We start from the raw sequence: 14,179 nt of genomic DNA, 5'->3' as shown, positions 1-14,179 counted from the left end.
CTTAGATTGTAAGCTTTTCGAGCAGACACATTAAGTCCAGAGTAGTGATTAATACTTCTGGATTTTGAGAAGCTGTTTTATATATATAACCTGGATTCTAGAGATAAGAACAAAGCCTAACAGGTTGGGGTTAAAGTAATTCAGAACACAGGGGTAACAAAAACAGTCTCTATATTTTAGAACCAGACATACTCTTTGAGACCAGTGGAAGAAAGGTTTATCTGATTTGGAACTGAAATTTTCTGTAGTGCATAATCTAATTCAGCCTATCTGTATAGCTCATTTGAACAACTGAAACACAGAGTGCACAGAATGAGAAAGAGGTCGTTTAATCTTGTATAAATTATTGTAATGCCTGGAAACATCCTAGAGTATATTAACCACATAATCAAAAAGTATTGGCAGAGTCCCCCGAGGGAGTGGAGAAAGACTATGGAACTATTAAACCTTACCATAAGGGAATCCCCTGATACCTGTCAAACTTTAGGGACACCCAAATTAATAGACCATGCCCTCAATCATGAGGCTTACTCTTGTTAGGCTTATGTAGGTAGTATAGAAGCTTAGACTACCTAAAGACATGCCTAAGAGTTACTTCTGGAGGACCTCTGTTGTTACTCAGATGTGGCCTCGGTCTCTCTAAGTCCAATTATGCAAGTGAAATAATTGCACTCCCTGCTACGTGGGACATAACATCCAGGGGTGAAAGTCTCACTGGTGATGTGGGAGAGGACTCCCAGGGATGAATACAGACCTGGCACTGTGGGATCAACAATTACATCCTGACCAAAAGGGGAAAAGAAGTGTAATTAATAAAGTATCAGCGGCAGAGAGAGTTCAAACAGAGTGGAGAGGCTACTGTGGAAGTTGCTCTTAAGCAAGTTCAGGTAGACCTTGCTACCTATCTTAACCTACCAACCCCCAACCAGGACCATTCCAGCCAATTGTAAAGAACACCTAGGGCAATACATAAGATTCCACAGAGTTCCATGCACTAGAGTAACTTCCCAGAAACCTACAACCTCCAGATGGGTTCCTGGTTCAGATAAATCCTGAAACCTAGCCCAGCCTCTCCAGAAGATCAGTAGTTCCATCTCCCTATCCCATATTAGTGACAGACTTTTCCATTATCAAAAATTTAGAATTGCCACAGCCCAAACAACCCTAACAAGAGGTATGGAAAGATCAAAGGTGATGATGGAGTTATACATAGAAGATAAGATTTAACAAATGAATATGAGTGCTGAACCATTAAATTGATATCTCTTTTAGTCTCCAGTATATTAGAGCAGCTAGAAGTAGAAACCTAAAATTGTGAAACTGTAACCCATGTCAAAGTCTAAAATGTGTTCTACAACTAATTGTGGTGGTGTGCTTTGAAATTTAATTTTTTTTGTATAAATGTTATTTTTCACAAAAAAAAGAAGGAAAAAAGTCAATTGTGATGATAAAAAATATTTAAGCCCTCTAGCCTCCTATGTTCTGGAGCAGCTAGAAGGAAAAATATGAGAGGATCATATGGTAGCCCATGACAAACTCTGGGATCTATCCTGCAACTACTTTTTGAAGAGTGCTTTGAAAACGATTGTTTTTTTTTTATTTCTTTGCTTTGTATATATGTTATACCATACAATAAAAAAGTTAAAAATAAAAAAAGTATATAGTACGTGATTCAATATATGAATTCCAAGAATAGAAAAATTAACCTGTGATGATAGATGTCAAAATAGTGGCTACCTCTTGGGAGATGTGCACAGAGTAGGAAGGAGCATGAAGTAATCTTATGAGCTATGACAATGTGTATATCGATTTAGATGGTTGTTACACAGATGTATACATGAGTAAAAAGAAGTCATTGAATTTAAGTGAAATTATTTTCTGGGTTTAGTTGTTATGCTTTAATATAAAGATTAAGACAAAGGGTATTATTCACTGATATGTAAAATTTGTAGAGATGTGACATCATTGAAGATGACAATGTATACATAGGCACGGGTCATGCTGTTTCATTAAATCAAATTCCCTTATACATCTGGGAGGACAGAGGAAGTAAGGAAAAGAGGAAATAGTGCTATTTATAAATAATAATATCGCAAAGAACTATGCTAATATAATGGGTATTCTGAAGACTCTGGACATCTGGGTCTGCTTGGGGTATTCTGGGCTGTGATCTTACTTCTACAAGGACACTGGTGTATGCTCCTCTGCTCTAGGGGTATCTTTTTAAGAACTTTGAATGGTACTTCTCTCCAAAGTGTCAGGGAGGAAGCTGGAAGAAACACTTTGAAGGGCAGGAACATCAATCCTTAGGAGAGGAAAATATTCTAATTGAGTGTGACTGAATTAGAATTCTGGAACTAAGGACCAAGACCAGAAATCAAAAATTATCTTTTTTTTTTACATGGGCAGGCACCAGAAATCGAACAAGTTTCATTTTTATTACCTTTTAGAGGGGTCAAAAATTTACTGGATACTATAGCTCAGATGTATATAGGAAACATAATTTCCTAATTTTATTTCATTGGTATGGTCTTTTGCCCCACCTTTGGCCTGTTATTTTAAAACTTAGTCTGATCTGATGTTTTCAACTGCTCCTTTAGATAAGCTCAGTATTTGGGGATAATTGCACAATCTCTCTATTTTCACCCTCGCATACACAGTAACATCTGAGAGTGGTACAGTGAGAAAGAGTTCACATAATCCAACAGCTAAGTGAGAGCCCTATCAGAGAGGTGACCCACTGGTCCTTGTCTGGACCTGCCTGTAGAGGGCTGGTATGGTATCTGATAGGTTATGATTGACCAAGTAAATGCTATTGACAGTGGCTCTGATGACAACCTGGGACAATGAATTCATAAGTCATTTAATTGACTTCAATGGCTTCATGAGGACCCAGTGAGCCATCTTAGGACATATATAGGCTGGCTATATTCTGCTGAGTATCTGCCAACTCCCCCATTCTAGCTTATTAGTCAACCCCAGGTCCAAGCCATCAGGGAACCAAAGGAAGCTCAGCTGGACAGACAGATCTTCTTGCTGTTTGATCATTCTACTCTGCCAATTTACTATCCTGGCCAGCCCATATTGTACAGTAATGTTTTAAAAAGTTCCAAACTGGGAATGTGTCAAAAAGTTTCTATCCTTGAAGCCTCCTTCACTTTTCTAAGGTATCTCGCTCTGGACCAAGGTCTAGGAGGTATAAAATTTCACATGACCTACCACTTCTTCTTTCTTCTTGTTCCTTTTGTGTTCTAAAACCAAAAGCAGTGACCTTTTCTTTTTAACTTTCTATGTTATATCCTATTTCTGTTAAATAAAACAGTCTTTGTCTCCTCAATATTAAGGGTGAAAGGGGTATCTTCCCTATGCTGGCAATTGGCACAACTAAATAAATTTTTTTTTAATTTTTTTATTTTTTTTCCTTTTTTTTTTTTTAACAAAGCCCAAATTTTGAATGTATTATCTGGATGCAAAATCTTATTTTGAATTTCAGAAGCTGAATTTCAACTCTTCCTCATTTCATTTCTGCAACTTAGCCCCTATTTCCCATTTACTCCTACCCACCCTGCAGCCACTCCCACACCAGGTAGGTAAGGAGTTGACCAGGAGAAACGTTCTATATTCAGAAACATTTGCTTTTTTGTTTTACAACATATCAATCCCATTAAAGTCTAAGCCTAGGAATTCTCTTCTTAACAGGAACTTCTATATCAGGGCTGTTAAGAGCATGTGCTTTGAAGTCAGATAGCCCAGAGTTTCAATAATTTATTCTATAATTTATTGGCTCCTTTCAGACTTTCTAAAAGATTTGCTGCTACTAACTAAAAGGAAACAGGACTATAAGAGAAAGGGGGAAAGTTTCAAAGTTGTAATCAGCAACAGCAGCAGCATTACTTTCATTCTCCACCTGCTCATAGCTGCTATTAACTATAACTAAATTCCTATTATGTACCATTCATCCTTGATGGATAAACTGAAGCTCCAAGAGGTTATATAAGTTGCCAAAGTCATGCAGCTTGAAAATAGTGGAGCTAAGATTTTTCACCCAGGATAACCTGACTCCAAAACCTGCATTAACTCTGAAGCCCATTTCATAGATTGTAAAACTATGGGTCAGAAGATTTAAGTAACTTGCCGAGGGTAATACACCAGTAAATTAAAACTCAGCCTGTGCTCTACCACACTATATTGCCTCTCACTAAAGTGAAGCAATGTCCATGCCACCTTTACCCTATGCTGCCTCTCCTAAGCCCCCCAAAACGTGCTCTCTACGTGGGACAGCATCAAAGATTGTTAGAGCTGGTTGGGAATTCAACAGTTGAATTCTCATTTTACATATATGAGCACTGAAGCAGAGGTACATAGCAACAATGACATCTAAAACCCAGATCTCCTGATTCCATTATCTGCACTCTTTCCCCTTCTTTCCTACACCCAATGGATGTTTACTTATTCTGTCCTATTCCAGAACTAAAGAGAAGAGAAACGTGAGGGAAAGAGCAGGTGGTGGCAGTCAGAAGAGAGTGGGTGGGCCAATCTCTGCAACTCCTAAAAGAGAAGAAAGGGGCGCTGGCCAGGACCCAAGAAGAGTCCCTGGAGGCTTCTGTCGGCAGGAATCCCTGCATCTCCACATGCAGATCCGAGGGATGTGCCTGGCAGATTCAATCATACAGTGACTCAAATGTCACAGCATGACTATAGAGAAAGAATAATAGTGGAAGCATCCCAGCCAATTTTCAACAGAAGGGCTCAGGATAAGGAAGCTTATAAAAATTGCTGAAGAGAATGATAATGACAATAATAAAGAATAAATAGCTACCATTTATTGGGCACTTATGTGTCTGGCACTGTGCTACACACTTTACATATCAACCTGATGAAGTACAGTTATTATCCCCATTTCATAAGGAGGAAACTGAGGCGTGGTGGGGTTAAGGAAATTGCCCAAGGACACTCAGTTCATAAAGAATGGAACTTGGATGTCAACCCAGGTCTGCCTAACCTAAAGTCTATGAACCTGAACACATAATCACAATAGTGGCCATTACGTATCCAATGCAGTAGAAAGTACTTGGAGTACATCAGCTCCTTTCGTCTTTACAAAAACCCTGCCAAGTGTGTATTAGCCTCTCTTTGTTTTATAGATGAAGTCAAAAGCTCAGAGAGACTAATCATTCAAGGTCACAGAAGAGTAGCGACAGAGCCAAGATTCAAACTCCAATTGGTTTGATTCTGAAGCTCCCTGTGGAGGTGGGCATGACTGCAGCAAAATGTTGACGTACCGAGTTACTAGAGTAGAAATTTCTTGAGAAATATCCTATTAGAACTATTATTCATAATTGACTCCTAGTGAATCTGATAAGTTGCCTAGAAATCAGGCCTAAGAGCACTAAAACAGAAGTAGGGGTTTTGTTTCATTATTTTTCCTGTAAATGTTGAATCACCTCTCTCCACAATACTCACCATCCTATGCGATAACAGTACACATGTGTAATCATCAGCAGTCTTAGAATTAAGGTGTTCATCCCTTTCCCACAGGTTCTTTTTTGAAAAAAATAATATTTTTATTGTAAACCTTAACAAATATATAAACATTCTATACATGGTGTGCATATGGTTCACAATATCATCACATAGTTGTGTATTCATCACCATAATCTTTTTTTTTAACATTTGCATCTCTTCAGCAAAAGAAATTAAAAAGGAAAAAGAAAAAACTCATACATACTGTTGTAGATTGCTAGCTGCCGATATGCAATATACCAGAAACAGAATGGCTTTTAAAAAGGGGAATTTAATAAATTGCTAGTTTACAGTTCTAAGACTAAGAAAATGTCCCAATTACAACAAGTCTATAGAAATGTCCAATCAAAGGCATCCAGGGAAAGATACCTTGGTTCTAGAAGGCTGATGAAGTTCAGCGTTTCCCTCTCAAGTGAGAAAGCACATGGCGAACACAGGGCTTCTCTCTCAGGTGGAAGGGCACATGGCGAATACAACATCATCTGCTAGCTTTCTCTCCTGGCTTCCAGTTTCATGAAGCTCCCCAGGAGGTGTTTTCTTTCTTCATCTCTAAAGGTCGCTGGCTTGTGGACTCTCCGTACTGCAGCGTTCTCTACTCTCTCTGAATCTCTTTCATTCTCCAAAATGTATCCTCTTTTATAGGACTCTAGAAACTTATCAAGACCCACCCAAATGGGTGGAGACATGTTGTCACCTAATCCAGTTTAACAACCACTCTTGATTAAATCACATCTTCAAGGAGATTATCTGATTACAGTTTCAAACACACAGTATTGAATAGGGATTATTGTGCCTTTACGAAATGGGATTTTGATTAAAACATGGCTTTTATAGGAGACATATATTGTTTCAAACCAGCACACATACCATACTCCTAACCCCTCCTTCTCATTGACCAGTAGTATTTCAATCTACTCAATTTATTTTAGCCTTTGTTCCCCTTATTATTTATTTTTATCCATATTTTTTACTCATCTGTTCATACCATAGATAAGAAGAGCATCAGACACAAGGTTTTCACAATCACACAGTCACATTTTTGTAAAAGCTGTATCAATATACAATCATCTTCAAGAAACATGGCTACTGGAACACAGCTCTACAGTTTCAGGTACTTCCCTCTAGTCACTCTAATACACAGTAAACTGAACAGGGGATATCTATATAATGCATAAGAAAAACCTCCAGGATAACCTCTCAACTTTGTTCGAAACCTCTCAGCCACTGACACTTTGTCTTATTTCTCGCTTCCCCGTTTTGGTCAAGAAGGTTTTCCTCAATCTCTTGATCCCAAGTCCCAGCTCATTCCAGGATTTCTGTCCCATGTTGCCAGGGAGGTTTACACCCATGGGAATCATGTCAACATAGAAGGGGAGGGCAGTGAGTTTGCTTGCCGTGTTGGCTTAGAAAGAGAGGCTACATCTGACCTGTCCTCTCAGGGATGACTCTTAGGCCTAATTTTAAGTAGGCTTAGCCTAACCTTTGCAGGGATAAGTTTTATAGGGACAAACCCCAAGATCAAGGGCTTGGCTTATTGATTTAGTTGTCCCCACTGCTTGTGAGGATATCAGGAATTCTCCAAATGGGGATGGTGAATATCCCCCTTTCTTCCTATTCCCCCAAGAGGACTTTGCAAATACTTCTTTATTAACTGTTCAAATCACTCTGGGATTTATCAGGGCCTCACACTAATGTGGACAAACCAACAAAATCTCATGCCCTATTCAAAGTCCTGTGGATCTACGGTGTTCAATTAAACTGACCATACAAGTTAAATTAGGAAATGCACTAGTCAAAATATAAATTTTGCACCAAATAAACATTTGTCCCTTTAGTCTCACATCAAAGTTCAAGTTTTAAAATACGGATGGCCATCTATTTTCAATACCCTGCCATACTGATATTCCTTTGTTTTTCCTCATGTAAAAACATTTTTTAATTTGTACATTTAATCACCATCATTGTACACTCTAGGCATTCCTAAATTATACCATCTCAGTCTTTACCCTTGTTTTAGTTTGCTAGATCCTGGAATGCAACACACCAGAGATGGATTGACTTTTAATAAAAGGGAATTTATTTTGTTAGTTCTTCAGAGGAAAGTTGGCTAACTTTCAACTGACGCTCTTTCTTACATGGGAAAGCACAGGGTGATCTCTGCTGGCCTTCTCTCCTAGGCCTCTGGGTTCCAACAACTTTCCCCAGGTGATTTCTTTCTGCATCTCCAAAGGCCTGGGATGAGCTGTAAGTGCTGAAATGAGGTATGCTGAGCTGCTTGGGCTATGCTATGTTGTGGTCTCTCATTTAAGCACCAGCCAATTAAATCAAACATCATTCATTACAGAAGGTGTGCCTCTTAGCCGACCACAGATGTAATGAGTAACAGATGAGGTTCATGTACCATTGGCTCATGTCCACAGTAACAGAACTAGGTATCTTCACCTGGCCAAGTTAACAAGTGAATCTAACTACCACATGTCCACCACTTGTCAACTTGGCAACTACATGCATCACCTTAAACAATATTAAGGTGCAAAAATTCTCTTCTAGCTATGGACCTATGAATCTCAAAACAGTATCTGGTGCCAATATGCAAAGCACGGACAGTCACAGGATCCATAGGGAGAAACTGGAAGGAAAACATGCAGGGCAAACACCATGCGATTTCAAAGTCTGAAAGTCATTTATATTTCAGCTTTAGAAAGTGGCAGTCCCATCCTTTCCAAGGGCCTATGCAGTGGCCCGCCTCTTTACAACTCAACCTCGGGGGACACTGAGGAGACCACCTTTTTCTCGGCTCCACTATCTCCAGGCATCAGGGCCACACCTGGGCTCTCTGCCATTTCTGGGGCACACACTCAACCCCTCCATGTGGTGCCAGCCAGGCTCTCCCCAGTCCCCCAAGGAGCATGCTGTACCTTTTCCAAGGCCTGAGGCTGCACGACTCCTCCACTGCAACAAGATGGGAGACTCATCCTCGTCCTTCAGGGTAAACTCACCCTCTCCATGTATATGGGTGGGTCCACTCTCTTGGCCGAGGTTTCTTGGTTTCAGACCCAAGCTTCCATGGTTTTCACTCTGCAAACTCCAATTTATCCCCAGATGTAATGAGCAGCAGATGAGGTTCATGTACCATCGGCTCATGTCCACAGCAACAGAACTAGGTACCTTCACCTGGCCAAGTTGACAACTGAATCTAACTATCACAATCCTCTTTCTTTCCTTTTGGCTTCATATGTGCCCCTGGCCCTCCTGCCTCTATCATTCTTACATTCACCTTCATTCAGTGTACTTACATTATTGTGCTACAATCAGGTAATATTGTGCTATCCATTTCTGAATTTTTACAATCAGTCCTGTTGCACAATCTTTATCCTTTCGGCACCAATTACCCAGTATCTACCCTATTCCTATCTCCTGATATCCTGTGTTCTTAACTGAAATTCTCCAAGTTGTCTCATTAATGTTAGTTCATATCAGTGAGACCATAGAGCATTTGTCCTTTTGTTTCTGGCTAATTTCACTCAGCACAATGTCTTTAAGATCCATCCATGTTGTCACATGCTTCATAACTTCATTCAGCCTTACAGCTGTATAATATTCCATTGTGTGTATGTACCACAGATTGTTTAGCCTCATCTGCTGATGGAAATTTGGGCTGTTTCTATCTCTTGGCAATTGTAAATAGTGTTGCTATTAAACATAGGTGTGCAAATGTCCATTTGTGTCCCTGCCCTCATGTCCTCTGAATAGATACATAGCAATGGGATTGCTGGATCATATGGCATTTCTATATTTAGCTTCCTGAGGAACCACCAAACTGCTTTCCACAACCATTGTATCATTTACATTCCCACCAACAGTGGATAAGTGTGCCTCTTTCTCCACATCCTCTCCAGCACTTACCATTTTCTGTTTTTTGATAATAGCCATTCTGATGGGTGGGAAATGATATCTCATTGTCCCACAGGTTCTTGATCTAACCCATCATCATTTTTGGTAAGAGAAAAATATATAATAAGATATAAAAGATGAACATACAGCCAGAACCCAGGAAGCCTCTCTTTCTCTGAAAAGTTACAGAAATTCTTCATTAAAAAGCTCAAAGACTCCTATTAGTATTTATATCTTTTACGCATGAGCAATTAACCAAAAGAAAAAGGAAATAAATATGTCTTTTATAATTCTGAACAAATATTCCTCCTCATTCATAAATAGAAAAAGCCAATCTTAAAATACACTATAAAATCCATTTTAACCATCAGGTTGAAAAAGACCACTGTAACAGTGTATTGTCAAGGTTTGGGGGAGAAATTACTTCAATGTATTGATTAAATTTTATAACCCCTAAGAAGAGCAATTTGGTAATAGCTATTAAATTTAGAATTCATTTACATTTGACACAGTAATGCATGTCAAAAAATTTATCATACAGACTTACTTATATAGGTGCAAAATGATTTACAAAGCTATTGATGGCAGCATTGTTTTTTATAGCATTAAGTTGTGAAAAAATGTGAATGTTCATCAGTAGTGAGACCATTCATAAATGATGGCTACAGCCATACAATGGGCATCACCCAAAGAAGGAGTGAGAAACTCTTTTGTATAGAGGTGTAACAGATTCTGAGATCTATTGTTAAGTGAAATATGCAAGGTGGAGGACAATGAATGCTTGATACTACTGTACGTATAAAAAGTTAAGGGGGAGAATAAAAATATATGGACTCATACACGAGTAAAATATTTGAAAACATACCCAAGGAAGTGGCACCATTCATTGGTCCAGGGAAGGGAAGTGAGTTTCTGGGGAAGAAAGATACAGAGATAGGATGAAAACTAGTTTACACCTTTGTAACTTTTGCTCTTAGCCATGTGAATATATCTCCTATTCAAAAAAAATGTTTAACAAAATAAAAATAAGTGATTTTTTAAAAAACTGCTTTCTCCACAGTGGATGAGATATAGAACAGACCAAGGATAGGAAAAAATATATATTTTCTTTAATATATCTCAATTGTCAGATCTGTCACAAGCATGTATACTTTTGTGATAAAAAATGTCAATAAAAATTAAGAAGATAAAATTTCTTTCATAATTGCTAACAATTTTATGATCTTTATTTCTGAATATGCTGACTTTTGTGCTCCTAATTGTTCCAAAAAGTAGAACCAACTATATATTTTTTCCCCTAGGAATCAATTTCCCTTGCTTTTCATTTGGTAAAAGTTTGGTTTTTCCTTTGAACAACTTACTGTCCAGCTCATTTCCTGAGAAGGATAATGATGCCTGAATCCAAACTTGAGATATGTATTCAAAAGTTTCAATCCTCCAGTTTGCAGCTTTTCTCTGCACATGGCAGTGTTCTGAAATGTGCTCATCCCTAGCTATGCTCTGATCATCCTATTTAGAATGTGCATCATAAAAAATTTGAAACTTTCACTTTCATTAAAGAACATGGCCCTAGAAAAAATTTTGACCCTTTAAATGTTTCCAAATGTTAATTGAAGAGCACAGCAGCTGTACCAAGTCATAAGCAGTACATCTTCAAGACACTCCGTACTTTGAATAACATTTCCTATGAGCTCAGGAAAACATGAATAGAAAGGAACTAAATGGCTACTAAATCAACAAATAGCTCTTTTTTATATGATTATAATGTACATGAAGCATAAAAAGTTTCCCGTTAGAAACGAACCTGGTAGTTTGAAAACTATGAGTTAGTGGAAACATCACTAACCTAACTAAGCTACAAAGGAAAGGTATATACAGATAAAGAAACTTCAGCTTCTAGTAAGATAAGAATGTAAAAAGCAAAATCAAAATTAAGCAAAATCCTATTTTGTTAAATATGTGCTAAATATTATTTTAGCAAAACACTAGGGCATGGTGTATAGGACAGACAGGAAGCCAGTACAGAAAGGCTGTAAGAAAAGGCCCCTTAAGCAGGTTTTGCATCAAAAATGACTTGGAATTAGGAAAAGGAATAAAATGATAAAAGTACTTCACAGGGGCTGTGGCAAAACTTCACTTGTACTGGTTAGTGCAGATGGAAACTCAGTGATTCCCAAAACTGCTATTGCACCACTATCCAACTATCCAAATAGGTAGCATGAAATAATATAAAAATTTTTGAACTAAATATGTATTATGTCACTATCAACTCAAAGTGTGGTCCATAGGGCAGCTGCATCAGCATTACCTGAGAATATGTTAGAAATTCTGAATTCCAAGTCCCCCTCAAACTATTAAATTAGAATCTGCATTTTAATATGGTTCTCTAGGTTAAGGAGGGATATTATAAAGCAGAAGCTGAAATGAGCAGACATAAAGATCTACCTGGACACAGTGAATATATAAAATATAAGATAAATTGTGCAAGTAAAAGAAAAATAGATGAACAAAATAGTCATCATGAACACTTACCCATCTTCCCATTTGTTCACAAAACATTTAAATCAATCAGAAATCCTAATGATTTTAGCACATACCTCTCAAACTGATAGAGAGGTATTGGGTAATTGAAGCTGAAGGGATACAGACTGTACTAATTGTTTTTTGAATGCTTGGTAGAAATCATGTGTGAGGCCATCTGATCCTGGACTTTTCTTTTTGGGGGGCTTCTTGATGATTGTTCAATATCTTTACTTGCAACTGGTTTGTTGAGGTTGTCTATTTCTTCTCAAGTCAATGTTGTTCATGTTTGTCTAGGAAGTTGTCTATTTCATCTACATTGTCTAGTTTATTAGCATACAGTTGCTCATAGTACCCTCTCATTACCTTCTTTATTTTTGTAGGGTCAGTGGTTATGCCCCCTCTTCCATTTCTGACTTTATTTGCATCCCCCTCTCTGCTCTCTCTCTCTTTTTTTTTTTTGGTTAGCCTAGCTAAGGGTCCATTGATTTTATTGATTTTCTCAAAGATCCAACTTCTAGTTTTGTAGATTTTCTTGATTATTTTCATATTGTCAATTTCATTTATTTCTCCTCTGATTTTTGTAATTTCTTTCCTTTTGTTTGCTTTGGGGTTAGTTTGCTGTTCTTTCTCTAGTTCTTCCAAGTGAACATTTAATTCCTTAATTTTTGCTCTTTCTTCTGTTTTAATACAGGCATTTAAGGCAATAAATTTCCCTCCCAGCACTGCCTTTGCTGCATCCCACAAATTTTAATAGATTATATTTTCATTCTCCTTGAGATATTTAATGATTTCTCTTGTCATTTCTTCCATGACCCACTGGCTGTTTAAGAGTGTGTTATTTAGCCTACATATATGCATGTATCTTGCTGTTGTGGAGTGGAATGTTCTGTAAATGTCTGTTAAGTCTAGCTCATTTATCATATTATCCAGAATGTCTGTTTTCTTATTGATCCTCTGTTGAGATGTTCTACCCATTGATGAGAAAGGGGAATTAAAGTCCCCACATATTATGGTAGAGGTGTCTACGTCTGTCTTCACTGTTGTCAATGCTTGCCTCATGTATATTGGAAACCTTTGAATTGGCGCATAAATATTTAAGATTCTTGTCTTCTTATTGAATTGTTCCTTTTATTAATAATAATGTCCTTCTTTGTCTCTTTTAATTTGTTACATCTGAAGTTTGATTTGTCAGATAATAGTATAGCTACCACTGCTCTTTTATGGTTCTTATTTTCATGAAATATCTGTTCCCAACCTTTCACTTTCAATCTATTTTTTGTCCTTGGATCTAAAATGAGTCTCCTGTAGACAGCATGTAGATGGGTCCTATTTTTTTTAATCCATGCTGCCAGTCTCTGTCTTTTGGCTGGAGAGTTTAATCCACTAACATTTAATATTATTATTGTAAATGCAGTATTTGTTCTACCATTTTGTCTTTTTTATTTCATGTCATATTTTTTTTCTTTTTTTACTTTTACAGATAGTCTTCGTTTTTACACTCCTCTCTAGACCTCTCTCTTCTGCCTTTTCCTATCTGCCTGTAGTGTTCTCTTCAGTATTTCTTGTAAAGCCAATCTCTTAGTCACAAATTCTCTCAGTGACTGTTTTTCTGAAAATATTTTATTAATCTCCCCTTTGTTTTTGAATGACAGCTTTTCTGGGTATAGAATTCTTGGTTGGAAGTTTTTCTCTTTCAGAATCTTAAATATATTATACCACTGCCTTCTCACCTCCATGGTTTCTACTGAGAAATCCACACATAGTCTTATTGAGCATCTCTTGTAGGTCGTGGACTGCTATTCTCTTGCTGCTATCAAAATTATCTCTTTGTCTTTGACATTTGACAATCTGATCAGTAAGTGTCTAGGAGTATGTCTATTTTGTATCTTTTCTGTTTGGGGTACACTGCACTTCTTGGGTCTGTAACTTTATGTTTTTCGTAAGAGATAGGAAATTTTCAGTGATTATTTCCTCCATTAGTCTTTATCCTTCTTTTTTCCTTCTCTACTCCTTCTGGGACACCAATAACACAAGTATTTGTGCACTGCATGTTGTCATTCAATTCCCTGAGACTCTGCTCATATTTTTCCACTCATTTTCCCATATTTCTTTTGTGTATTAGACTTCAGATGTCCAGTCCTCTACTTCACGAAACATTTCCTCCGCCTCTTCAAATCTATTTTTGTAAGTTTCCATTTTTTTCATCTCTTTTATTGTGCCTTTCATTCCCATAAGATCT

At 37.6% G+C, this 14,179-nt stretch overlaps 1 long non-coding RNA gene across 2 annotated transcripts in view; it reads right to left on the bottom strand.

The window, feature by feature from the left end:
• The window catches only part of LOC143691591 (uncharacterized), a 208,645-nt gene that overhangs the window by 116,914 nt on the left and 77,552 nt on the right, over window positions 1–14,179 (bottom strand). Inside the window, exon 2 of one of the 2 annotated variants that reach the window (XR_013179588.1) lies at window positions 10,283–10,329. The exons of the other annotated variant lie outside the window; for it this stretch is intronic. This is a non-coding gene — a long non-coding RNA (uncharacterized LOC143691591). The remainder of the gene's footprint in view (window positions 1–10,282; window positions 10,330–14,179) is intronic. 2 annotated transcript variants of the gene reach the window in all.

Source organism: Tamandua tetradactyla, chromosome 7, assembly GCF_023851605.1.
Source record: "Tamandua tetradactyla isolate mTamTet1 chromosome 7, mTamTet1.pri, whole genome shotgun sequence".
NCBI classification, from domain to species: Eukaryota; Metazoa; Chordata; class Mammalia; order Pilosa; family Myrmecophagidae; genus Tamandua; species Tamandua tetradactyla.
Note: the sequence above shows the minus strand (reverse complement) of the source record. Positions and strands in the feature narration are given on the sequence as shown.